This window comes from Triturus cristatus, chromosome 7, assembly GCF_964204655.1.
Source record: "Triturus cristatus chromosome 7, aTriCri1.1, whole genome shotgun sequence".
NCBI lineage: Eukaryota > Metazoa > Chordata > Amphibia > Caudata > Salamandridae > Triturus > Triturus cristatus.
Window position 1 is genome coordinate 1039055685 of NC_140590.1, and position 27862 is coordinate 1039083546.

Here is a 27862-nt window from a genome sequence, read left to right on the forward strand (position 1 = left end):
CATCATCGTCTTACACTATCAGGACTGAGAGAACTCTTACTGCAGGTACCAGATGGGGGGTTGATCCTGGGGGAAGACTTTAATGCTACTTTATTGGCTGATATGGACAGGCATTCTCAGGGCCCATCCGTTCACTGGGTCCATACACTGGCCAACTTCATCGATGTGATGGGACTATCAGATAGTTTTAGGACTACGCCATCCGAAAGATCATCAATACCCTTTCCTGTCTGGGTTGCACCATAGTCTCTGCAGACTGGACTATGTCTTTACCAAATCCGCCAATATGGCATGGGTTGAAGATATACGCCACCTGGCTAGGGGGATTTCAGACCACTCTCCAGTGTGGGTGGAGATATGGGGACAATCCACTAGGCTGTGAGGACCCAGACCCACCTATTCATGGCATCTTATGGATAAAAAACTAATGTGCACTCTCAGCTAAGCCACAGTTTCATACTTTGAAATCAATGAGGGGTCTGTCGCTTCACAGTTGACACTCTGAGAGGCTTACAAAATTTATCCGGGGTCAGGCCTACTCCCTAATTGCGGGGGGAAGAGGCAAGAATGACTCTTTGTGCTCGAATCGGAGATACTGGCCCTTGAGCGCTTGGAACACCAGTGGTTGAGTGAGGAGAAAATACATGCCCTCAGGCTGAAACAAAAGGAATTCAGAGATTTAGAGAAGGGAAGGGCCAAAACATCCCACATACTAACCCAACTGCACCTATATAAAGTAGGCAACAAAGTGGGGGAAATGATGGCATGGTTGGAAAGACAGACCAAACGAGGGGATAGGTCTAGCAGATTACCAGCAACTCAGGAGACACTATATCTGACCCAATGGTAATAGCCGACAGTTTTGCTGATTACTATGAACAACTCTATGGATCTAAAATACACTGCACTCCCTTCGACAGTCAAGACTTCTTGGTCAATATAAAACTCTCCCAACTCACAGAGGAACAGAGGCAGTTTCTGGAGGCAGACATACAGCCACATGAAATAGGCCAAACACTATGACCCCTTCACTCAGATAAAGCAATGGGTCCTAATGGCCTGCCCATAGAACAGTACAATCGCGTAGCCACCAAGCTAGAAACCCAGGTTAAAAATGTGGACCGAGGCGCAGGCCTTTGGGCACCTTCCAGAGGACCAACAACAAGCAACAATTGTGGTAATACATAAGGCTGGTAAACCTCCTGGCAACTGCAGCTCCTACCGGAATATCTCTCTCCTAAAGGTGGAGATAAAACACCTGGCTAAATTATTAGCCAACCGTCTCCACCAGGTGATAACCCAGGTCAATTCGGATCAATCCAGCTTCATGCCTAATAAAGGGAAGCGTCTAAATCTTCACAAACGTTTCGGGATCATGGAGGGGCTAAGGATGAAACTCTGTACACCTTGGTGTTATCAATGGATACCTCCAGGACCTTCGATACACTGGAATGGCCCTAGAAGTTCGGGGGACTAGATCAAATGGGTTTTGGCCCTAACTTCATAGGCTGGATGTGCATACTATATCAGGACCTGGTGGCCCACGTTAGGTTTAACGGAATGACATCCCGCAATTTTACCATATGTAGAGTAACACAATAGGGATGTCCACTGTCCACATTGATTTTTGCTTTGGAGTCTCAAGCATCATGGGTCCGCCAAGACCCATTATTACCAGGAATACACTGGGGGGAACCGTGGGAACCGTGATGATAGCCAAACTGACTCAAATACTTCGGTTCTTTGGAAGACAATCAGGTTATACAATAAATTGGGATAAGTCCCTTATGCATTTGATTACGGGCTCTGAACACACCTTGCCCAGGGATGTCCACCTGCCTATGTTTCAAGGGCGGCAATTATCAAGATGATGACACTGCCCCAGAGGCTTTACACACTCCAAAATACTCCATACTGTATACCCAAGGGATTTTTCCATAAGACAGAGTCTCTTCTTTCTCTGCTTCTATAGAACACGAATCCTCCCCGTATAGCTCTCCGGAAATTGATTCAAGGAGTGTATGATGGTGGGATTGGTCTCCCAGATATCAGAAAGAGCTATTGGGCCACGCAATTGACGGTGGTCAATGACTGGGCATTTTCAGCTTGGGTGGACGCTGCATTTCGACCAGAGGGATTCTCGATGGGAGACCTGGGTATCTCAGGGTACTTTACGCCCCGGCCAACACTAACAAACTCACTCCTGCCTCAAACAGGTACCGTGGCTCAGGTGTAGAAGAAGGCAACAACATTTCTGGGCTGGCAGGGAAAGCCAACTGCGATGACCCCAATGTGGTGCAGCGATCTCCTTGGGGAGGTGGACGGATAAGCAGGTTCAAGAAATGGAACCTCATTGGTATATATATTATGTTATGTTATAACCTCTTGTATAGCACGCAGCTGCCCCAGCGAAGGGGCGTCCCGGCACTGAAAGCAGTGTCCAAAGAGAGTGAAAGCTAGACTGTAGGAAACAAGTGAGTTTTAATGATTTTGCGGAAGGATGACAGGCAGTCTAAACGACGAATTTGCACAGGGAGGGAGTTCCATAGCTTCGCGGCCAGATAGCGGAAGGACCTACCCCCGCCCTAGTGCGTTTCAATCGAGAAACAGTGGGCAGAATTTAACCAGCAGTGCGTAACTGGCTGGTGGGAACATAAGGGACCAGCAAATTGGATAAGATCTCAGGGGTGGAAAGTTTTAAAATTTTAAATTCGATCCTTTTGGAGATGGGAAGCCAATGAAGGTGACGTAGAGCGCCCGACGCAGAGCATGTTCTGGGGAGTCTGAGCAGAACTCGGGCGGCTGCGTTCTGAACTTGTTGAAGGCGGTTGACTTCCGCCTTATTGGCACCCAACAATAAGGAGTTGGCATAGTCAAGTCTCGACAAGATAGTCGCCTGGACTATCAGCTGACGTGTGGCTGGATCAAAAAACCCTAATATAGGCCTCAGACCCCGTAGGACTCCAAAGCAAGTGCCAGCAATCTTTTTAATATGGTCTTGGAATCCAAGAGTGGAGTCAAGCCAGATCCCTAGATTCTTAGGGGTCGGAGCGCAGCCCAAGGATACTGGTCACCACTGCGTATTCCAAAGGCCCTTGTCCTTTCCCACCAACAACACTTCAGTTTTGTTAGCGTTAAGCTGAAGGCAGTTTGTAGTCATCCAGCAAGCGACTGCCTCTAAAACATTCCGGAACTGAATGGCATCCTGAGACTGGTCATCAGAAAGGACCACCACCAGCTGGGTATCATTAGCATAGGAGGCCATGGTTAAACCATGATCCAGCGCGACTTGTGCCAGGGGTTGGACACAGAGATTAAATAAAACCGGGCTTAATGCCGAGCCCTGGGGGACCCCCTGCTTGATGGAGTGGGCGCAAGAGAGGAAGGGTGGGGCAGAGACCTGAAAGGATCTATCGGACAAAAAGGACCGAAACCATTCCAATGCTAGTTTTCTAACAGATATGTGGTCTGGGTCATAGGTTTATTGGCGTCTCAAGGAAAATGCACATTCATTATCTGTGATTCACTTCTATGACGGTGCTGTAGGGTGTAAAGAAACCACAAACTTTACAAGAGAAAGCAAAAGCTTAAAAAACTGTTTTTCAAGTCCCCAGCACACGTGAAGTTTAGAAAATTCTGACGTTCATAGTCTGTGAGTAAAACAGTATAAGAATAAATCAATAAATCAGTTGCGAAATCTTCTTCTTCTCCTCTTTATTTCATGACGTTTTCAAGTGGAACATCACAGTCACAGCCAACACGTGTTTCGTCGTATTGGGAAAGTAATCCCACGACTTCCTCAAGGCTATTTTCTTGTTTCAATAATATTTTTGAACGTGCACTCGGCGGACCCACCGTTTACCATTGTGAGGACGAGGACAAGGGATATTGACCTATATTTAGACTATTGCGATATATACATTATACTTAATCAGGATTGTGACACCCTGTTTTCCTCGTCCGGAAAGAGACCCCCACGTGGTCTGGAATTAGAACCACGTTCAAAAATATTATTGAAACAAGAAAATAGCCTTGAGGAAGTCGTGGGATTACTTTCCCAATACGACGAAACACGTGTTGGCTGTGACTGTGATGTTCCACTTGAAAACGTCATGAAATAAAGAGGAGAAGAAGATGATTTCGCAACTGATTTATTGATTTATTCTTATACTGTTTTACTCACAGACTATGAACGTCAGAATTTTCTAAACTTCACGTGTGCTGGGGACTTGAAAAACATTCCAATGCTAGGCCGAGTACCCTTGATTCCTCTAAGCGACGCAGGAGGATCTGATGAGAGACCGTGTCAAACGCGGCGCTCAAATCAAGCAATATCAGCGCCGCCGTTTGACCATCATCCAAAATGGTCTGAAGATGTTCACTCACAGCTAAAAGCGCTGTCTCGGTACTATGACCGGGGCGGAAACCCTTCTGGGAGTGGTCTAGAGTTTTGTTTTTATTCAGAAAGTCAAAGAGGACTCTATTGGCGTGGGCCTCCGCAATTTTTGCAACCCAAGGCAGAAGAGAGATAAGACGAAAACTCTCCAGCTTGGTGGGGTCCAGTGAAGGTTTTTTCAAAAGGGGAACACCCTTGCCTGTTTCCATGCCAAAGGGACCACTGCCATGCTGAAAATGGAATTAATTGTCTGCCGTAAGGGAGTAAGACGTATGGGTAGACAGTCTAAATTGGGCCGGCCTCATAGGGTCCTGAGGGGAACCCGATTTAACCTTCACGCTCGATGTGAGAAACTCGTCCTGGGAGATGGAAGGTATTACTGCCAAAGTGGCGGTAGGTTTAAGAGCTAAAGGAATCGTCAGGTCCGTGGTAGAAATAGGGAAGGATTTCTATATAGCTTCTACCTTCTGGACAAAAAAGGTGGCCAGATCGTCGCATTTCTGTCCAGACGTAATCGTCGAGGTAAGGGGATCCTTTCTCCTTTTAAAATCATTAAGTATATTAAAAATACTTTTCATAGGGTTTTTGCTTAATTTAGTCTCGTTAGCGAGGTAGGCTGCTCGAGCCAAGTGTATAGCTTTATGGTAGCTTTTAATTGCGTCTTGATACCGCTTTTTATCTATAAGGTCATATTCCTTTCTCCAGACCCGTTCAAGCTGTTTACAAGTAGTACGCAGAGCAGCTAAAGGATCGTTGTACCAGGGATTGGAACTAGAACAACGGCCTTTAGACCATTTGGCCGGAATAAGAGTATCCAATCCCTGATGTATCCACTCACAGATTACTTTATACGCTTGCTCCGGATTACTGTCAAGAGTAGGAGGGCAAGAAGCCAAACAGGCCAAAAGGTCCTCCAACTTGAGTTTATGCCAGCAGCGTCTAAAGGTGGCTCTACGGTCAGCTCTGGTCACTCCCTCAGAAGAGGGGAAGATGATGGAACTAAGGTGGTGATCAGACCAGGACACTGCACTAAGGGTCTTGACAGTGAGAAAGGGTATGTTAGAAAAAACTGGGTCGAGAAAATGCCCAGCAATATGTGCCTGACTGCTCTTGTGCCAAGCTACCAAATGGTTATGCACAGGTTAAATTAGCGACTTTTATGGTTCACCCTGACAAGGATTGTGGCTGTTGCTTGAGAAGGGCTCACACCCCCTTCAACCAACAACCCAATTTCTCACAGTGTACATGAGTTGAGCAGAGGTGCCGGAGGTGACCAGAGTTTGCTTACATGATTAATAGGAAGGAGGAGCTAGAGCACAGAGGTGTCCCATCCAGCCTCGTGTAATTTTAGAAACCTCCTTTTACATTTAGAAATTCTAATTATGACGAATGTGCACAGCTACAGTGAGGCCTCCTGAACAAGCAGGGGACACGAGCAACCTAGCCCACTCACCAGTAACATGACTGAAGTAACTGTCGGCCCACCCTTGGCCATGGCTAGTAAAGGAGTGGGTGGCATTATGGCTCTACTTCACTTCAGAAAAAAGCAAAAGAGAGAACATTAGACCGATTGCCAGAGACAGTTCAATCTGCATATGATACTATCTAACATAAATAAAACCTTTTTTCCTAATGCCAAGGGGACGTGCAATTAGTATAAGAAAAGAGACAACGACAAAAAAGAGACAGGATTAACGGAAGTGGGGTAATGTACTAGGTTATAGACAGGGTAGAGGTACTAGTATATAGTTAGGAGTAGAGGTGCTCCCAGTATATAGGTGGTGTAGTGGTTCTAGGGTATAAATGCAGGTGCTAGAGAAACGGCAGAGGTATATGTACCAGGGTATATGTAGAATATAGGTCCCAAGATACAGACAGGCCATGAGGTAAATTCAAATTAAAGTGGTTAGGCAGCTATAGATACTAGCATATAGGCAGTAGATAGAGATGCTAGGGTATAAGGGGATAACGGTACTAATGTACACAGAGAAGCAAAGGCATTAGGCTATAGGTAGAGGTACAAATATAGAGCTAGTGTTAGAACTACTAGGGTGTAAGTAAGATAGATATATTTGGATACAAGCAGAATAGTTAGTTCTACTAAGGTATAGGCACGAATAGAGGTACATAGGGGTACAAGCATTATGAGTTAGATATATTTATATATAAAGTTACCGAAGCATAGGCAGGTGAAAAAGTACAGAAGTACTAGGATACAGGCAGTGCTAGCAGTACTAGCGTGAAGTCGTGGCTGAAATTTAATTTACGCTGTCATAATTCATGTATTTTCAGAAAATTCACTAAAATATGCCAGTACAGCACTTCACATAATTATGTGCCTATCGTGGGTAACAATTTACCATGAAATAAGCCATTTAGAGTAAAAATGTGGAACGCATGTGAGCAACAGAAAGTGGTGAGTCACTTGTTGTCCATACTCATTATATTTTAAGAGAGAATTGCCAGGAGAAACCCATCTCCAGATTTAAAATGTGGAACGCGCAGTGGTTGGGAAAGTCTATACTGATAATAGTTTATTATTACCAAAGGAACCCTTTTTGAGCAATCCTTGAAGAACAACAGATAGAAAGAAAAATTATAATGTTCCCAATGTATGTCTAATCGTTTTCAGGCAGCTCTTTCATGCTGCTACATAGGTCACTGTGCTATTTTAGACAGATTGTAATTTATGAACTGCAAGTAAGAAAAGGATCTCAGTATCAAAAGCAGTGATCCACTTACCTATGAACTTAAAATACTAGTCTGGGTTCTGCATGTTACTTATTGTGATGTGCTGCAGCCACCCTAAACCTCTGTGCTACTTTAAGATGAGACTGGGACCCCAAGGCAGCCCTTGCAAATGTTTGTCTGACCAGTCCCCATACGGCCCATAGCCAGAGAGCCAGATCACTACATGGGGATCCAGGGGAGGGGGGGGGGGGGGTCGTCCCCCATGGACATTTTTGGGAAATGGCAAAAATGGTGCATTCTGCAACACATTTCTCATTATATATTCAATTATATTCGTTTTTAAAGCATAGTGAATGATGACCTTACAGTTCGCCAGTCTTTATTGAGGCTCTTCAAATATTCCCTCACTATCATCCTCCTACAGTGCCTCTGACTTCTCCATAGCCTCTCTCTCCTCACATGTATTTAATTTATTTTATAGCACCTCTCATACCACTGTAGGATGTTGGAGCATTTTACATCACAGACATACAGAGGCAACAATTCATACGTGTGTAGATCAGTGTATAGAAAATGTCATCTATACTGGTAGGCACTTTTTAAGAGTGCTCAGTGTGGGGAAGAACAGATTCAGGATTCAGAACATAACTCATTGGTTAGGGTTGACTTTACTAGTAAGAATGTATTCCTACCCAAACAAACTTTTTTAGCAAAATTAGGATAATGAAATACTGAGAAAAAACATAACTTTCTAACCTTGATTACGATTGTAATTTACGAACTGCACAGTTACAAAAGGCTCTCTGTGACAAAAGAGCTAAACCATAAAATACTGTTTTGTGATCTGCATAGTTATTAAATGTGCTCGTTTTAAGCATGAGTCAAAACACTGACACTCCTCCCGCCCGACAACAATGCCATTTGTGAACTAAGAGGTGTCAGTTGCCATTCATACCCCGAATGCTGCCTAGAGTCTTATTATATTTAGAGTAACATTAAAATCTAGTTCATTAAACACGAGAAGTTTTTGTACAGCACGCATCTTGAACTCGCATATTTCAAGGTGGCAATAATGAAGATGCAAACGGAAGTGCAAGAAAACACGAATGGGAGTGGGAGGGTGCGGGGGAGGGTAAGAAGTCACCGACTGAGGGAGGGGGTGGTGGGTGGGGATACAGGGAAGAAAATAGGGTTAGGAGTAAAAGGGCCAATAGCCATGGAAGGATACAAATGATGAATGAGGAGGGAATAAGAAGCCTCAAGCCAATAGGAAGGCAGCATTTAAGACAAAAGCCAATGGGCAGAGAGTGGGCAGAGTTTCCACAAAGCTTCCACACTACAGTATATACTGCATGCCTCACAAAGCGATGGCAGCGCATTCGCACTACAATGCTAGGCGAGTCCTAAAAACTAATCAATCTTGAATTGGAATTGAAATGGGAGCATGCCATTGACACCATCTTTGTGAAATTCAAAAGTTTGAGTGCCTGGCCTCAGCTGCAGCCAGTGCAGGTAAGAGTGGTGGGGCCATGTGGGAGGGGATTTTGATATACGACAAAGTAGGGAAATTAAATAAATAATTAATTTTCCCTCACTGTTGTATGTCAAAATAGCCCCCCCCCCCCGGCCCCACTTCCCCACAGCTCCACTGCTCTTACCTGCACGGGCTGCGGCTGCCTGGCCTCCTGTTAGTTATAATCACCGAGTTAAATAGGCAAGAACTCTCTCTCTAATGTTTGTATACAGAAATGCTGTGCTGGGTGGTGGACCTTTGGCAGCTGGAGACTTAGACCTCTGAGTAGCAATATGAAGACATATGACAAAGAAGTCATGGGCATAGAGGTCAGAGGAAATAGCAAGATACTTAAGGGTGGTCTAAATGGTGTTGGAAATGGCTGGAGAGGTATAGCAGGCTAGTTGATCTTAAAATGAAATGCATAAGGGACGTAATGATTTGGAAGATGAAGAAATCATGTCTTTGGGACATGTATATCCACTGATGAGATGTGTCAATTAAATATTCTATTATATCAGATTTGTGGAAAGGCAGTATAATGGTTCCAATTAAACATAAAGGAGATAGATCTCTCCTGAATAATTATAGAATTATTGTTTTGATTGAAAAAAATTAAAATTATTTGGCTCCTCATCTTATGACTTCAGAATATAAAAATGGGTTTAGAAAATGTCATGCAATTAAGCCAGGCAAAACCTTTTAATATAATTTCGCCTAGTTTTGAGGTTGTCATACATTTATCGAAAAACTGTCCTTGTATTTAGCTTTTGTAAACATGATCACAGCTTTTTGATATTGTTGACAGAAATATCCTATGGAATAACACTAGAAAATGGAAAGTTCCAACTATGGGGCCGATTACGATGCTGTAGGAAACGGCTCCGACCCTCGGTCAGAGCCGTTCATACGACATCGTAATCAGCAGTTTGGATTAATTTCCGACTGACCCTTTTGGATGGAGTGGTCGGAAACGAATCCAAACTGGATTTCCGAATGGCTTTCAATGGGCTCAGAGAGTCCATCTGCCATTCGGAAAGCCTCCGTAACCCCAAGGGCAGCTCTTTCCGCCTGAGGGATTACAATTTCGGATTCCGACAGCCTTTCTGTGCCAGCCTTTCTGACACATAAATGCTGTCAAAAGTCAACTTTGGGGGCCTCCAGCAGGGCCTCCAGTCAGAGGCCAAATGGGCACCTATGGTGCCCCCCTTTTGATCCCTGCACCCAGTGGCAGGGATGAACTGCACCTCTTCACTTTACACTGAGAGCGCATACTCCCTTTGAAAGTATAAGACGGAAGGGAAGATGGCGGATGTTGTTCCGCCGCTGAAGGACGCCTCCTAGAGCTCCCTCCCTCTGCTCCGACTGAAGGCCACGGTTTCGCCTCACTAGATGGGTTAAGAGGTGGGAATATCAGCGTTATCTAAATCTTCGGAAATCTTCGGAAAAGACGGAGCTGAGAGGACATCGAGGCTGCAAAAAAAATATTTGCTTGATGTGCCGTCTAACACAAATCAGCAGCACAGTTTTCGGCGCCCGTAGCGCGAGGTGGCGTCCCGGCTGCAGACTCATTAAAACACGATCCGGAACAGTGTGTTGCGCGCAGTTTGGTGAAACTGGGATGGCCCCCCCTCGGAGTACTCGACGAGCCCGGGCTGGGCAAGTGGGAGAACAAGAACTTTCACAAGAAGCTGCTTTGGGGGTCAATGACGAGGAGGAGTCAACGGCGGTAAGCAGCGATGCTCAACGCAGTCCTATTTCGGTACCTGGTCGAGATAGGAAGGGTCGCAGTGGCGCCTCTATGAGTTCTTCGAATACTAACACTGCAAGCAATTATGGCAAACCTATTATGAATCTTTTGAAATCTGGACAAGCCTCAGCACTTTTTCAAGCTATTGGTTTAGAGACTTCCACTCCAGGTTTTCCCATAGCCGAGACACTTAATGCTGCAATTGAGTGCGGGATGGTTAAGGATGGGAGTGGTGGGGCAGCAGGTACACCTTCAGTGCAGAAACACTGTTTATCTAATACTGCTCACCACCCGGAAATTCTTGATAATGGCCATATCGCTGTGTGTTCACCGCATGGGAGCATTGATGATGCAGGCTTAGCTTCACTTCATGGTTCATGCAATATATCTATTTCGGAGTGTGCCACAGATACTGAGCAGCCAGAGCCACAAGGTATATCAGGGGGAACGAAAGGATATATAAGTCAAGCCTCAACAACATTAGCGGGGCCATCAAAAACACATAAAATTAAAGGCATAAAAGCCTATGGTGTTGGCGGCAGGGGCGGAAAGGGCCGTGGCCAGGGGAAGATACAAGTAGCTGGCGGTGCTATTGGGTGCAAAGGTTCTATAAGACCGGCTGTTAATACCCCGAACAAGGATTTAGGAGCAAGCCCGTTACGTAAATGGTTGTCTTCAAAAGGCGAGGTGAAATCCTTGGTCGCACGATTATCTAACATAGGCTTACCTGCTGGTCAGGGTAATCCAATAACAGGCCCGGCAATTCGATCTGAGAGACCTAGGTCCGCCCCCGCCACCCCTGCAGCATTGTTTACAGTGGTGGGTGAAGACCAAGCCTCGATGGCTCAAGCTAGAGACGGTGATGGTGTAATATCTCCTATATATCCTATAAATTTGGAAGGTGCAGCGATTCTTGCAACCCCCACCATTCAAACCCCTGCTGCAGCGACCCCTGCCTCATTCTCAGATAAAATACGAGAAAAGGAAGACCAAACGAACGGAGTAGGGGAGCAGCAGCCCTCCTTAACCTTTCTGACTCCGGGTATGGTATCTTCGACATCTGTGTGTCGGCGGTGGCCGCTGAGTCAGTCGAGAATTATAGCAGCGAAGCCTTGAATTTTAAGATAGCTCTGCAACCGGAGCTTACTCTATCTACAGTACTTTCAGTGCTGGCGGCCCAACACGAGGAGACACAGCATTACTTCCAACAGGCTAGAACGGACAGACAGGAGATCAAACTTGCTCTCGAGGAGATTGCTACAAAGGTTTCTAATCTTGGTATCGAAGTCTCGGATCTCCAACAGCGGGTTGCCGAAGTGGAGGAGGTTAATGCTGCTACCTGTGCCTCAATTAAAGCCCAAGATCAGCTGATGACGACTATGCAATCTAAGGTCGAGGATTTAGAATACCGGCAAAGACGCCAGAATTTGAGGGTCTTTGGGGTACCTGAAGGAAGAGAGGGCGCTGATGCTCAGGTTTTCATTGTTAATCTCTTTTCTAAGGTATTCCCGGATCTTGCTGACTGGGACATGGATACGCAAGTTCAAAGAGCGCATCGGCTCCCTCTAGTAGCTAACATCTCTCGATCTTCAAAATTTCCTCGACCAATATTGGTGTGTATAGGGAACTTTTTATTGAGACAAGCCATCTTCTTCAAAGCCCGACCAACGACCCCAGTACAATATGACTCAATGTCTATTTTTGTTCGCTCTGACCTATGTAAACAAACTATGGATAGAAGGTGGCAGTTAAGGCAGCTCATGGATCCCTTTAAGGCTGTTGGTGCATCAGTATTTTTACAAGATCCTGCCCGCCTTAAGGTGATCAAAGATGGGCGCCCACATATTTTCTTTAATGAGAAGGAGGCTAAAAACAGTTTATCTAAATGGCAACAATTATCTAAGAAATGAGTTGGGGGACTTGTAACGGTGTTTGTATATTCATGGTTTTTCTTGAGATCTAATCTTTAATGAGCTGTGACCCATGTGGTACGTTTGGTGGGGCTTCACAATGTATTTTTACTTTGCTGTGTTTATTAGCCAGAAGGGCAGTCGGAGGGGGGCGGGGCATCTGGGGGTGCACTTTGGTGCAGTGCTGTCTTGATGACAGCAGGGAAGGGGGTGATTCCGTTCTGTAGGTACAGGGTTGTGGGGGGGTGGACACAGGTCCAACTGTTTTGGAAATTGGCGGATTTAATCTGCTCGATCGTACTGGTTAAGGTGGGTGTTTTTGGAGTGGGTAGGGTAGGGGGGTGGGGTGGGGGGTGTAAAAACTGAAAAAAGCCAAAAGATTGTTAAAAGCTTACAAAGGAACTGTTCTGCAGGACAAGATTGGTGTTTGGAGGGACTGTGGCTAAGAGCAATAACAGGAAGATAATGTCTAGAATTCGTATAATGTGTTAGAATGTAGCTGGTTTGAACTCTTCTATTAAGCGTCGATTAGTGTCGGAGGAACTGAAAGTATATAAACCACAGATTGTAGGACTAACAGAGACTCATTTGACCTTTAAGGACCGTAACTTTTTTAAGCAAATGGGATTTGAGTTAATAACGTGTACCTCCCAGACTGTTTCAATACGTGGTGTTGCTCTTCTGCAAGCTCGAACTACTAAATTTACGTTACTACACTCACTTAGCGACTGTAAGGGGCGATGGGTTATCGCTCAACTCTTGGCCCACGGTCATAACTTTACGATTTGCGTGGTTTATGGCCCGAATAATGATTGTCCAGAGGATATTTCTTTTTTAAATTCAGAGTTGTTGGGCTGGGATGGTGAACTTATACTTATGGGAGACTTTAATTGCGTTCTAGATCAGAAGCTAGATTCTTCAAATATCATGGGTCGGGTCAGAATGGTATCTACTAGAACGGCTATTAAAGACCTATTGCGCATACACCAATTGGTTGACTTATGGCGGGAGGTTTACCCCTCAGTTAATGGCTTTACATATTTTTCGCAACCTCATCGTCAATATTCTAGGATAGATATGGTGTTTGTTAATCAAGCTCGCTCAGCAGACTCTAATATCGAGATTTGTCAAAAAATCACATCGGATCACAATCCTCTATTGTTTTCAATATTTCTAGGATTGACAACACAGCGGATGGTGAGGGGTTTTACATTTCCCAAAAATCTGCTTAAAAGTTACGATTATATTCAGTATATGCAAGGACAACTAGAGGACTTTATAGATATTAATGCCCATACCGCTTCATGGTCCATAGTGTGGGATAGTCTCAAGGTATATATCAGGGGCATTACCCAATAGTATTTGTTTCGTCAAAATCAGGTTAGACTACGGCTTGAGGAGGCGGGGCGTAGGGAATGTATGGAATTAGAACAGCGTCATATTAAATCAATACTAACTAAAGACCCCCGAGAAGCTGACATTTATCGGCAACTTATAATAGCAAGAGCTAAGATCACTCGTGAGTTAAGGGAGAAAGTTGCCAATCAGTACCATAAATTTAGAGTACGACAGTATGAATACGGAGAGAGGATTAGACGGGTACTAGCCTATCAGCTGGCAGACTCCAGGGCCCATACACAAATTAAGAGAATTATTGGGGAGGATGGCCTTATGTACCATCAACCTGTAGAGATTTTGGAGCAATTTAGGCAATTTTACATAGACCTTTATAGCGATAATACGGCAAGTGACCAACAAGTGTTGGCAGCTTATCTACAGGAGAGTGGTCTGAATGTATTAAATTCTCTTGCTACGCTATCAATGGATAGGGATGTGGATGGAGTTGAAACTCTGGAAGCAATCAAGGCTCTACCCTCAGGGAAAGCCGTTGGGGGGGATGCCCTACCCCTGGAGTTTTATAGAACTTTTTTAGGAACTCTTGGTCCTGTCTTTTTGAAGGTGGTGAATGACATGTTGAATGGTATAGACGCTCCCCCGTCTTGGAAACAGACTAATATAATTGTGTTTCTTAAAAAGGGGAAGCCCTCAACTGAGAGAGGCTCTTATCGTCCAATCTCACTTATCAACCATGACTCTAAAATCTTTTCTAAAATTCTGTCCTCTCGTCTTGCTCCATCTATACAGCTAATAGTGTCGGATCAACAGCACGGTTTTGTTCCCGGGTGGGATACTACAATGCATATTAATACTGCTATAGCCGTGTTTGATGCTGCCCATTGTTTGGGTGGCAAAGCAGCGATGCTAATGCTGGATGCCGAGAAGGCGTTCGACCGAGTTACGTGGGGGGCACTCTGGGCTATAATGTTGGAAGTAGGAATTGGCCGTAAGTTTGTCTCGCTATTCAGAAAATCTATATGAACTCGCAGGCTGTTATTAGGCTTAATGGACTGACCTCAGATTAATTTTTCATTCAGAGGGGCACCCGGCAGGGGTGTCCCCTCTCACCTTTGCTATTTGCAATATATATTGAACCTTTTATTCGTCATCTGTTACGGAATCAGCATATCAGCCCGGTTTCTTATAATCAAGAACACATTAAAATAACCGCTTATGCGGACGATATAGCTGTTTTTACTACAGATCCGGTTCAAGCGATGTGGGAGATCGTTTTGGAAGCACAACGATTTGGATTAATCTCAGGGTGTAAGCTTAACACTAATAAAACCCAAACAATAACTAATATTGAAAGTATCCCTTTTACACCCATTTTGGGCGTCACTCAAAAAGCTACTTATCTAGGTGTTAGTCTTAATAGCCACACGGAAGAAATAGTGAAGCTTAACTATGAACCATTATTCAAGAAAGTTGCTACGGACCTGCGCAAGTGGCATCAATTGCCCTTAACTATTTGGGGGCGTTGTAATAATATTAAGATGAATGTCCTTCCAAAGTTCCTGTATTTATTTAGGAGTATTCCTCTGTGGGTTCCATTTTCATTTTTTAAAAGACTGGATGGCATCATAGGCAGTTTTATTTGGGTGTATAAAAGGGCTAGGCGGGCTATCAAATTTCTTAAACTGCCATAGGAAAGGGGGGGTTTCGGATTGCCGGATTTTAAGATATACTTTTGGGCTGCTTTCGCCACGCATCTACAGAGCTTGCTGGAAGGTTTTGGTATGTCACAAATGTGGTTTGCACACCAGCTAGTATGCGGGTCTGAGTATAGGTTTGTACTCTCTAGGATGTCTGACCCGAATTACTTTAAACGCGTTCGTTTTAAGATATTGAGACACACTATTTGGATATGGCGGGACATTGTAAAGTTGTATAATATCCCTGACTTACACGCAAGTACTTATCTAAGGGGAACCCCCGTTTGGGGGCCCTATTTGGGGATGCTGCCTGGAAGATCTGGCAACATTGCGGTGTACTACAGTTAGGGCAACTGTATGATCAGGACGGATTTAGATCATTTTCCTCTCTCAGAGATGAATGGGGTCCCGAACCATTCTTTTTTAAAATTTTTGCAAATTAGAGATTTTTTTATTAACGGGGAAAGTTTAGTGATTGTTAATATGCTGGGGGAATCTGCAAGCTCATTTTTACAACTTAGGGGCAGGGGCTGTATAGGAAAAATTTACAAACATTTAATTATAGGTGTAGCTGATGACGATGTTCAAGCCGTAGAAAAATTAAACCGTTATTTTGGAATTAGTATTACTACAGTAGATCTGCATAGGTCACTACTGACTATTAATACATCTGTTACTTCTATCAATTTAAAACTTCAGCAACATCGTATGTTATTTCTTTTGTACTACACGCCTGAAATTATCTCTAAGTGGGCTACGCCTAGTGTGACACCAAAAACCCACTGCCCTAAATGTTTATTGTTTGCTGCGGACATTAGACATATGTTTGGTACGTGTCCAGCAATCTCTGTTTTCTGGTCATTGATTGCAAAGGAGCTGTGTAACCTTTCAGGCAGTAACATTATTATTTCTGAGAAAGAGATACTGTTGAGATTAATAGAGGATCCAGGCTCAATTTCAGCTGCTTTATTTTCTATTAGTATGGCTTGTTGCCGTTTATGTATTGCTAGGGTTTGGATCGAGCCCAAACCTCCAATGATTGCGGAGTTTTGGCAGTTATTGAGAAGGGTATACGAGATGGAGATAGCCCTTGCCAAGGTTAGGGGCCTCTCCTCTCGAATTAGAACAGAACAAACCTGGTTCTGCCTACATTGGGACTAAGTGTTACAGATTGTAAATTCCCTTTTTTTTTCCCTCTTATGTGCCTGGCCATTGTTTGTATTTATCCAGTCTTGATGTTATGTTATGTAATTTTTTTTCTCTTTTGGCAAAATTAAAAAAAAAAAAAAAAAAAAAAAATTAAAAGTATAAGAGTGCGACCAAACAGTGTTCGTTTGCATCCTACTTGCTGGGTTGAGACCACCGACAGGAGGTCGGTCCCAGTACCCAAACGATGTCGGACGGACTCAGGTCCATCCAACATCATAATCGGGCGCTTAGTTGACTGCCTTGATAACTTTATTGATTTACAAGAACTGACACCCACGTGTTCCAACGCCTCAGACCCTTTCGCCTCAAGACGAAAAATTAGCATAAACAGAACATGAATTCCTATCACATGTCATGGCAGCAAGAGATAAAAGAATTTATAGAGCAACCCTTCATGGAAAAAAAGACTTTGCTTTGGTCTCTCTTGGGTGTCTAGTGTTCAGGAATGTGTGGGGTTGGTAGTTTTCCTTCGTTGCTAATTGAGCTACCCATATAGTACAAATTGACCTAATTTCAAGCTTCTTCTCACCCTTTCCATAGACATGGTCACGGCCTTTCCTTTCTCATAGGATAGGCCCATCCATGCATAATGAGTACCGCTTGAATTCAGAGAAATGTGGGAATGCAGGATGTTAGAACATGTGCTATTATCTATTGAAGTTCTCTATATTTGTTACTTCCTATGGTAATTCAGTGTCCTAAGAATCCCCTGAAAGTATGGGTAATCCAGAATTCAGAGTGTTTTAAAAGTCTGCTATCCTTAAACTAAGAATTGTTTCTACATTTAAAACAAAAACACATATTTCACTTATTCCGACTTCTCCCTTGAGATGTTTCACCATCATGTGATACATTGTTTGGATACAATCAAAAACAATAAACCATCGCTGGATGACTGGCACTGGGTGCTGTGGGCTATTAAGCAGACTACAAACACCACACATTCCAGTGACAGAGAGACTTTGTTTGATATAATGGTATGTTACTTTTGTGGCTTTCCCTTTCGTACACAAATTTACGGATGAAACCCTTGTGATCCATTTCCCTCCCCCAGCCCATGGTCAGTATTTTTTTCAGTTCTATTATTACTTTATTTCGATAATCCACAAGTAAACTATACAAAGGACCTCTTGCTGAATGTAATAGTTTTTTCAGATTTTTAGCAATCTATGATTTTCTGGGATCACCCATGAATTTCACTCAATCCCCCTCCAAAATACAAGTACATATTAAGGCAAAAAAAAAATTAATGTTTGTTTCCTTAGGCCAAGAATAAGTCAAAACTGCATCCGCCTTTACTGAAGGACAGAAATGTACGCCTGTGCTCTTGAAGGAGGCAAACAATGCTTGATGTTTTCTTAGGTGAAGAAGAAAATCTAAACATTTCCTGACTCCTTTCTGGGGTCAACACTTTTGTGTCTGTGTCCTGGCAACGAGACAGATGATGTTTGTATTTTTTCTTAGCCTAAGAACAACAAATACAATCTAAGCCTGACTCCTTTATGAGAAATAGTATTGTGTGCCTGGTCATCTCAGAAAAGAGGCAGACACTGGTAGGATTTTTTCTAAGCCAGAGAGAAAATCTGAACTCTGCCTGGCTCCTTACGGTGGCACTAACTTGTGTGCCTGTGTCCCAAAAAGGAGACAGGCACTAGTTTGACTTTTTTGTGCTTGTATTTGTGGAGTACAACAGATAGAACCAGGGCAGTCCTCTCCTAAGTACACATGTAACCAACAAAGGCCCTGGTAATGTTGTGGGTTCTCAACCGTGTTGTCTGCAGGGGGAGTCACTCAACAAGAAAATATTTTCTGTTCTGTGGGACTTCTAATTTATCTATGGACCCACAACATGTGAAAAGAGCCTCTACTACAGCAGGCAGGCCTGCAACTTGCCATGAATTGCAACTCGGTCTTCATGAATGTTTGAAGGCGGCACCTCATGGAATCACCAGTTGGAAAGACAGTAGACATCTACCAGTGTCCCGGGGTTCTCATCATTAGTGTGCACCACTGACATACATGAATGATGCAGTAGCACAGGTCACGGGCATGTAGTTTATCCCTTTCCACACCTGTCAGTAAGTAGCCTGTCTTAGTTAAGGGTCTGGGGCTGCCTGCACACTGAAATCCTGCCTCACTCTTTCCCTCCTTCATGGTGGAGAGATAGGTTGTCAGCGTGACCACTTCTGTGTTGGCGCCATCTGTAAAAAGAAACCCTAGTAAGGCACAGTGGGGATTACATGTGTAATAAATACACCTCATCCTTTATTCAGGTGTGTACAAGGTCATATTGAATATAAGTCGATATTTCACATGTATGCACTGATTTTAGATCAGAGTTCATTTGTTTCACCGGCCTCATACAACTCACAGAAGTTTCATCTGGACCACATCCAAAGGACACTGGTGTGTGGTGTCTGTATCAAAGGAGATAGTAAACCCTTTTGTATTTGCAAACTCCGGTAAGAAATATAAATAAAAACTGTACGAAATTGGATTACGATATGGGGTGGATGACTGTTTCCTTCAAGGAATAGTCCCTAATCAGGGTGAACCCTTAATGTCATTGAATTAACCTGAGATCAACCCCCTGCTAGCTATGGCACAGAGAAAACAGCCTTAACACAGGGCAATGTGCAAAGTATTTATGCAGTACCAAAACAGGAATAAAGTCAAAATGCCAAACAATAAAAATCCCAAATTCAAAAAGTGAAGCAAACTTTAATAAACAAAATAACAGTGGAGATATGAATTTTTAAAGATTTGAGAGAAAACAGCGGTATGCACCAATCATAGTTTATGGTTGTGGTGGAATTGGACCTGGGTGTAATTTCAAGCCCTCCAGGATGGAGTGCGGGTTGGACACACCAGCCTGATTTATCCTGTCAAAGATCCATTGCGAGCGGGTCTGCAGCCAGCAGATCCACCCACAATGTAAAAGGCCCAGGATGCGCCCGCCAGTGTCGCAGGCGCATCCTAATTGACATGGCGGGACCGCCGCAACCTCGCCGGTCGGTCCTTGGCTCCATTGCGATCCACTCGCCATCGTAATGGACCCCTAAGTCTTTTAAGTCCCAATAAACTGCAGAAGTACATGTCTAAATCCCTCCCCAGAACCCCAGGGAAGGCACTTAGGGACTCACTGTGTGTCAGACAGAGGCCACCAGCAGGGTCCAGTCCTGTTCCTATAGTCACAGGGCAGCTAAATGAAAAGGCCTTTTTTAGCTTGTTGTCTTCCTGAAACCACGAAGAAGGCCAGGTAACTGACCATTGGAGTCCACTTCTTTGTCCTGGGTACAAGAGGGAGCAGGTCTAGTCCTTCAAGGCTCCTTTCATGTCACAAACTCCATGTCCAGTCCTCTTCTGACCTTCCACAGGTCTAGAAAGTATTTTGAAGAGGGTGGAAGAGCATGCCAGATGTATGCTTGGGACCAGCTAGTGGGTGGATGTGACTTCTGACTCGTCCCTAATATATAGAGTAAATGATCCCAGGGGTACCACCATCCACTTTTGCAGCAGTTCTTGTTTGCCTTTTTTCCAATATGCCCAAAATGCCGTGCATCAGGGCATTTTCAAAATGTTGAAATTCCTTGGCCACACTAAACGTGGGTACTGAGGGCTAGGGGTGTGTGTGGAGGGAGTGTAATATGGTCATCCTAACATCGTCCCAAATCTAACACTAAAATCTTACTTACTTGCAACAAACCCAGAGATAGAAGTCTGGCAGGATAAAAGTAGGCCTGGGCGAAGCACTACGCTACGCTCGCGTAGTTTGCGAAGTTCGCGCTACTTCGCGCTACGCGAACTGCACGTAGCACAGTGCGAACACGCGTAGCGTAGTGTTGCGTAGTGCTGCGGTTATTTTTTGCTTGCTCGCGGTCCTCAACGTCAAGTTGGCGACCGCGAGCAAGCAAAATGACATCCTGGCGAGACTTTTTCCTTGTTCGCGATCGCGAGCATGGAAAATAAACCTCCCGGCGAGATTCCCAACGCGAGAAGGTCAGGTTTCTCATTGCGAGGGGTCGCGTATGCTTGCGACCGCTCGCGATGAGAAACTACCAGTTCGCGTTGAGAAAGCTGCAGCTCGAGGAAAAATCTACTTGAGCAGCAGAAAACTACAGCTCGCACTGTGCAAGATGCCATTTTCAATGATTGCACAGTGCCGGTTGCTTGTCCGCACTGTGCAATCATTGAAAACAACATCTTGCACAGTGCGAACATGTTACTTCGCAGTTCGCGAAGTGCTACGCGTAGCTCGCGTAGTGCGAACTTCACTTTGCGTAGCTTCGCGAAGTGCTACTTCGCGAACTACGCCCACCCTTAGATAAAAGCAGGGCCCTTCAGTAACCAGACAAGGAAATCACAAGGATTGTCTTGGCATCCTGTTCTCTCCCTTTCAAATATGGCCCAAATGTCATGTTTGGCTCAACAGGCCTGTCAAGTAGTGTTTATCAGTGTGGAATCATAGGATGCCCACAGCCCCAACTCTGAATATTCTGTGGAGTTCAGAAGAGTCATCCCTGCCCATTCAGGCCAGCCTATTGCTTGCTCCTGAAAGGCAGTACATACTTCTTTCACACCTATTCAGGGCTGATCACCATCTGGACTATTACTAATGCAAATGTCCTCCAGGAACTTAAGGAAGGGAACATGTAACATTCTAAAAGTCACTTTCTCATAATATTTATTACAATCTCACTTCACAATTGAATCAGAAATGTAAAAACTGTCAACAATAGTGGTTTCATTATTTTTCTAGCTGGTCTCCTTCCCGAGTTTGCAAATTAGTATTTAATCTGCTTTTTATTATTTTCAATTTGCCTGCCAAAGCCTTTTTATAAAGCAAATATCTTTCGGGTGCTATTCACAGTAAGGACATGTTGACTTTTAATTTCTACATGTCCTACTTTTAAATACCATGTTCCCTGCCTTGTGAGCTGCAAGACCTACGCAGGATTGACGTATTAATATTTAAAAGGAAGGTTTTCTCTAGGCAAAATGGTTATTTTGACAGATTGCAGTGCTGTGGTGGCTCCTCCGCTATGGCGGAGAAGAGTCACCCCACTTCTTTCAAGCAGTGCGAGAAGTAGAAACATAAAATGATAATAACTTTCAGTTATTATCAATTTATATTTGTGCTTTGCAGGTGGGCAGGTGGGCGGTGCTGCTCTGCTCTCAGAGTAGTGGTTTGCCCACTCCTAAGTGTGCAATGGCTGTTAGGTCGGCCCCTCTCGGGCCACCCAAACCAGTCATGCACACTTTCCCTGTCCTCCATGCAGGCTGTATTACAGCCTGAGTGGAGAACATGCCCTGGCCCCTATTCCCGGGTGGAGCAAACCAGGATGCTCAAAACCAATAACAACACTGCTTTGCAGCGTTGTGATTGGTCAGGGGAGCCTAGGTGCCTACCAACGCTTTTAATATCACCTCTTTGAATGCTCTGCTCTAGCGGAGCCATCTGTTACTATTTAAATTAGCTGTCCATGAGCTTCTTTACGTGTATATTGCTCTTTGCCCATTTTGTTTTAAATTAATTTGTTTTATATGAATGCTCTGCTACCGAATAATTTTTTGGGGTTTTATTAACTCCTTTTAATATTACCTCTCTGAATGCTCCACTATAGCCTGTGCTACCTGTTACTGTTTAAACTAGCCCTCCAAGAGCTCCTCTTTGTGTATATTGCACTTTGCATTTTATTTCAATTAATGTGTTTTATAACAATGCCCTGCTACTGTATAAGTGTTCCTTGTCTTTTAACCTTTTTGCACACATGTAAAGCGCTCTGATACTCCCGGGTTGCGCCAGCGCTATATAGAACCTTTCAAAGAAATAAACGCTGCATTGTGGTATGATACAGAGTAACAGCGGTGCCGGTTGTCACTTCATTTGTGCCGATAGGAATGGACTCACAGTGCATGCTCTAACACTCACTATTCTTGGGCAAACAGGTATCTCAGGTTGTTGTACATGATCCTTGATTATTTATTTTATTAAGATAGCAGCTTGCTTTTTCAACAGTTATGTGGATTGAAAGCAAATTATTTTTGTTTGATTTACAAAGTGGCCCCTGAAGAAGGGACGTTGAGTCCCGCAATGCATTCGGCACTGGAAACTTTGTAACTTGGAACGCACAATTGAAGACTTTGTTATTGTATTTTAATTGCTTAATCATTTTTCAACTACAAAAGGACAATCGAGAGTTGATTAGGAATACATTATTTATGTTAATTGTGATGTTTGTTCACAAATTGTGAAAAACATATGTGAATATATGAATCATGTGAAAAATCGATTGGTTTGAAATCTTTATTGAAACTTTGCACATATAAATTGTGTTTGAAGACAGTATCATTTGTTTGAAATGTTGACATTGTATGTTAAATACACCAGGCAGTGCACACAGATTTTCAGGTACAATGTGGTCCTGAACATTTTTTGTAGTTTACATGAGGAGAGGTTTGGCAGCTCCCAAATTCTGTGACGCACACAAATTTGCAGCTTAAACATAAAACCCAGCTTAAATTGAGTAATGGAGTTCCCCACTCGACTTTCAATTGATTATCCTATTCTGTCCTTTCAAGTTGGGAGCACCCACTGGTTCAAACATGTCTTTTGAAAGCATATCTAACATTACGGATAACAGAGCTAAAACAAAAGTATATACTACTGAAGAAGCAAATGAAATATATGCATTACTACAGGAGCCCAAGACTTTCAATGAACAAGAAGGATCAACAGCTCAACAATTATGACACCTAGAATTTATTCTAAGAAGGGAACTATATCAGAGATTACAGGCATGTACTTTGATCCAGTATCACAAAACAAAAAGGTTCCTACAAGGATTGAGATTAGCCATCAAACCTATGTTATTTTGTTTTCAGCAAAATAAATGATTTAGGGAAAGGTGGTATGTAGTGTTAAATAAGTGCTTGCTGGACTTGATTTTGTTAATTATAGAAGGAGTTGGAAGAAGAAATTGACAATTGTAAAAGGAGTTTACCTATCCAGTTTGAGGCAGACATCTGGAACAACACTTTGGAACAAATTATTATTTGCCTTGATAAATATTGTAAGAGATTTGAAGAACACAAATTGCGTAAATTCAAAAGAGACAATATTGACTACAAGCTAAATGAAGTAAACACCTGGCCAGAGGTGTACGCTCAGAAGCAACCATGGCAAAAGACTAAGTTTTCTTCGGAGGAAAGCATTGATAGAGAATTAGAACTTACCAGACCACTAATTTCAAAGGATTCCGGATTGCAGGAGGGATCCACATTGAGGGGTTCTTTAGTAGAACACACGCTCATAGAAGCCACTGGAGACAAAGCAAAAACGTCATTGTCTTTTTTAGCCAAATGTTCAGACTTAGAGAAACCTCCGGAACTTGTTTCAATAAAAACAACCAGCGTAAGTGATAAACTCGTAGAGGAAAAGGAAAAAGACTAGAGTCTCAAAAATATGAGGGGCCAGAAACCCTAGTCATCAACATTTCATCACACCAAATGACAGAGCAACAATTGAAGGTTTTCAAGGTTTTGAATAAAGGTCCCTCGCTTGTACCAGCCCATAACACTAATGTATTTGAATCGGAAATTGCGCTACTCAAATTTATGAGATCACTAAGATTGCAGCATTTTTTTGATAATGTCATACCTGAAATAAAGGTTGTTGATGAACTAATGTATGCGGAATTTAAAAACAAAAGTACATTCATTTCTCCCATCTCTCATAAATTATTAGACACGTTTGAGATTTTGGTAAAAAAAGGATTTAAAGGACATAAAATAGGTAGTCAACAAACACACTCATTTGTCTAAATATGAGGAGCATTTGTTAAAGAAGCTGGCTAACAGCAAGAATCTCACATTCCAAAAAGCAGACAAAGGGGGTGCATTAGTAATCATGGATTGGGCATTTTACCTTAGGAAGGTTTCAGAGCATGTTTCTGATGAGTCTACTTATATCAAGTTGATCCAAGATCCAACCAATGACATCAAGGAGACTCTTAATAAGATTCTAACAAAAGCAAAGGAAATGGACTGGATCAATAAGAATACTAATGCATTTTTATCTACACCTTTTCCTAGGCGGTCGAAATTGTATATGTTGGCCTAAATTCGGAAGGGGCATGTCCTGGGCGAATGGCAGGCTAGACGCATTTGCCTGAGCTCCTGCCGGTGGCAAATAAATCCTTCATTATCCTTCATTAATATTCAGCTGTAAACCCTTTAATCCTGGTGGGAAAGGTTATCCGTTGGGTGAGACTCGCCACAGATGCCGGCTATCTGGTAACTGCCACCAAACAGACCTTGGAGACGCGCGATCCGGCAGGGTCTTGAGACACCATTTTGATAGGTGGCCGTGCAGAGCGCTGGAAGTTATGGAGCCAGATCAGGCCCTGGGCCGGGCAGTTTGAGGGGCACTGAAGTGCGCTGAAGAGGCAGCTCGCAGACAGAGGCAGTGATAGCTGAGCAGGCAAAGGAGCTATCCGTATGTGAAGCGGTGAATCTCCCTCCACCCTGGAGACCTGTGAGACGGGAGGCAGCGGCGAGCCCTGAGCCGACTGTGCAGTGACGCGCGTCGTGGCACTCGGGGCGGGAGTCGGGAAGATGAGCCTGTGAGTGCTGGTTGACCCCAGATCTGCTCCTGTCTAGATGGAAGAAACCTGAGGAGCCAGTTGGCTGCCCGGGGAGAAGACTGGAGTGGCCAGTGAGTTACGCAGCTGCAAGGGGTGTTCCGGACCGTCAGAGAAGGGGAAAACACATACGAAGGTCATTACACCCGTAGTGTGCAACAAGGAGGCATGGGAGTGCTCCGGTCCCCCATCAGTTAGAGCTCCAAAACAATTGGAGGGAGAAGAAAATCCTGAAACAGAGGCTGCTGGAGGGCACTGGAGCAGCAACGGTGAGCCAAGAATCGGGGCTGAAGGGGGTAAGTGCTGCTAAAGCCTGGGACGAGTTCTGCCTGTGTGTGGCCCTGGACTTTCTGTGGGCCCATGGGCCACTGCGATTGGGGGCACCCCCATGGTGCAATGGTGAGCGCGCGTGCCCCGACCTGCTCCATTTGGGTCGGGAACCTTTGATAGGGTATTCAGCACCCTAATGAGTGACGGCATTGGATCATTTGGCCCCCGTTCAGAGGTGCCCAGGCACTCCCTGGTGGATGGTGCAAGATCAGGAAAGCCTGGGAGAAGTGTGCTTGTGGTCGTATTTTAGCGAATGTCTGCGACAGGACCAGGGAGTGCCCCAATTGAGGGGAGGTGTTATCTAGGAACGGGGCGACCTGGAACTGGTTTGCACCCCCTTTAACATTGTTGATAATAGAGTAAAGAAGAGCATTATACAGGGGTCATCAAAAAATCAAAGGAGGGAGTGAAGAGGAAAAAGGTATAATCATCCTCCTCTTGATACTGTTATCTAACATAGGGATTTTACCATGTATTATGTGAATATATATGCACCCATGTGTGTGCTGCTATTTTTTTTAATTTTTTTAAGTGTTTAGTAATACTTGAAAAATGGTGCAAAAGGATCAGAGCTCCTTCTCTCAATTTGTGAGAAGGGCAATGTTTAAAAAAATTGTAAAATACCCCTCACACACTGAACCCTGATTCAGTGTCATGCTTCATCATTGGGGTCTTCCCGCCCCTCTACGGGACGGGGCGTGCTACGACTTACATAGACGCAGGAGCACTTTATTCAGTGATTGGTGAGTATGTGTAGTGCGTGGGATCGTGAAAAGAAAATGTAAGATGGTTAAAAATTCTCTGGCTAGTGGAACGAAAATACTTTATTGTCTTCCCTGGCTGAGAATAGTAAAAGTGGGGAGGTGTAGATGGTGTACTATAATGATACAGTTGAGCTGCCACAGAAAAAAGTTATCCACCTGGATGACCGCGCAGAGGATGCAGAAGAAAGATTCAGAGGATTTCCAGAGAAGGCTAAAAGCCTGTCTGCTGAGTTCTTTCTGGAGAACTGGATCATTAATCAGATGGCCCCCAAGAGACTCTCAAAAGTATTCAATATAAAAAGGGCACTGTACATGTGGCCCTGCCAATAAAGGGGCCGGGCGCACGTGCCCGTAGCCAGTTCAATATAATATCTGCGTGTGTCCCTGTGGTCTTGTATGCATGAGGGTCCTGGGCCCTAGGACATTACATTGTGCTGTGCACCTCCTGTCGCAGTTTCTGTTGGCAGCGGCTTTGTGCCTGGTTTAGGTTGTCACATCATGCCAGCGCCTCTTGGCCTCCTCGGCACTCCGACTGCATTCCAGGTGGTCTACTTGTGGGTCAGTTGCGGGTAGTGTTCTGTCACCTCCGTGACGCTGATCTGGTTTTATTGCGGACTGCTCCCTGTCTTCCTCTCCCACTTCTCCTCAGCCATCCCCGTCTCTGTTGTTCCTTGCTGGTGGTCTGTGGGGATTGTGGGGTTCGAGTTGGCCTCTGCGCTCGGTCAGGGTGCATCCATGTTGCTACGTGCTTTGGCTTGTTTCTGGTGTGTTGTTTCTGTGGTTTTTATGGGGTATTTTCCCGCCAGACGTGTGGGATTTGCAGGCCTGTGGCAGGTTTTCGCTACTTTTTTTACCGCGATTGGCCTCATCGCACGATGCAGCATGGCGTTGAATTTTGCGCGACCATTTGACGCGTTCTCTGGTGACTATCACATGCTATTGCCGCATTGTGAATACTTGAGGGTCTATTAGGATGTAGGGCGGTGGGCCCACCGCCGCACTGGCGGTGCGGAAAAATGCCTTTTTCCGCCCGCTAGCAGCGGCCATCACGCCCGACATATTAGTATGGTCAAACATAGGCCAATTTCCGACTGCCGTGGTCTGACGCGCACCGCCATCAAAGTGCGTCCGCCACCGCGGCGGTGGGAGCCAATGGAGACCCTCCACCGTGCGGAATGACGTCCACCCCGGACCACAAATTAGGATGACTCAAGCAAGCAGACACACCGCAGCGGAGACACCGCCCAACCAGAGACGGCGGAAACTCGACAGTGCGAAACCAGAGTCCCAGTCCACACCACCTGGACACGTCCGCAATGGACCCAGCTCTACACGTCTTTCCGGTGCTGTACCTGCTACATCACCAGGAACTCATGGACCGCCGCAGACGCCGCCGCAGGTACGTAATAACACAACACACAACCCACAGCCTGCCACAGGGTCCAAATCCACATCAGACACCCTAGGGGGGATAGGGACACCTCCACAAGGGCACCCACACATCACCCACCTGCCACAAATGCACCCCGCTGCATCCTGGACACACAGCTACCATCACCATGCAGCAATGTCCCGGTCACGTCACCGCAGTGGCGAACACGAGC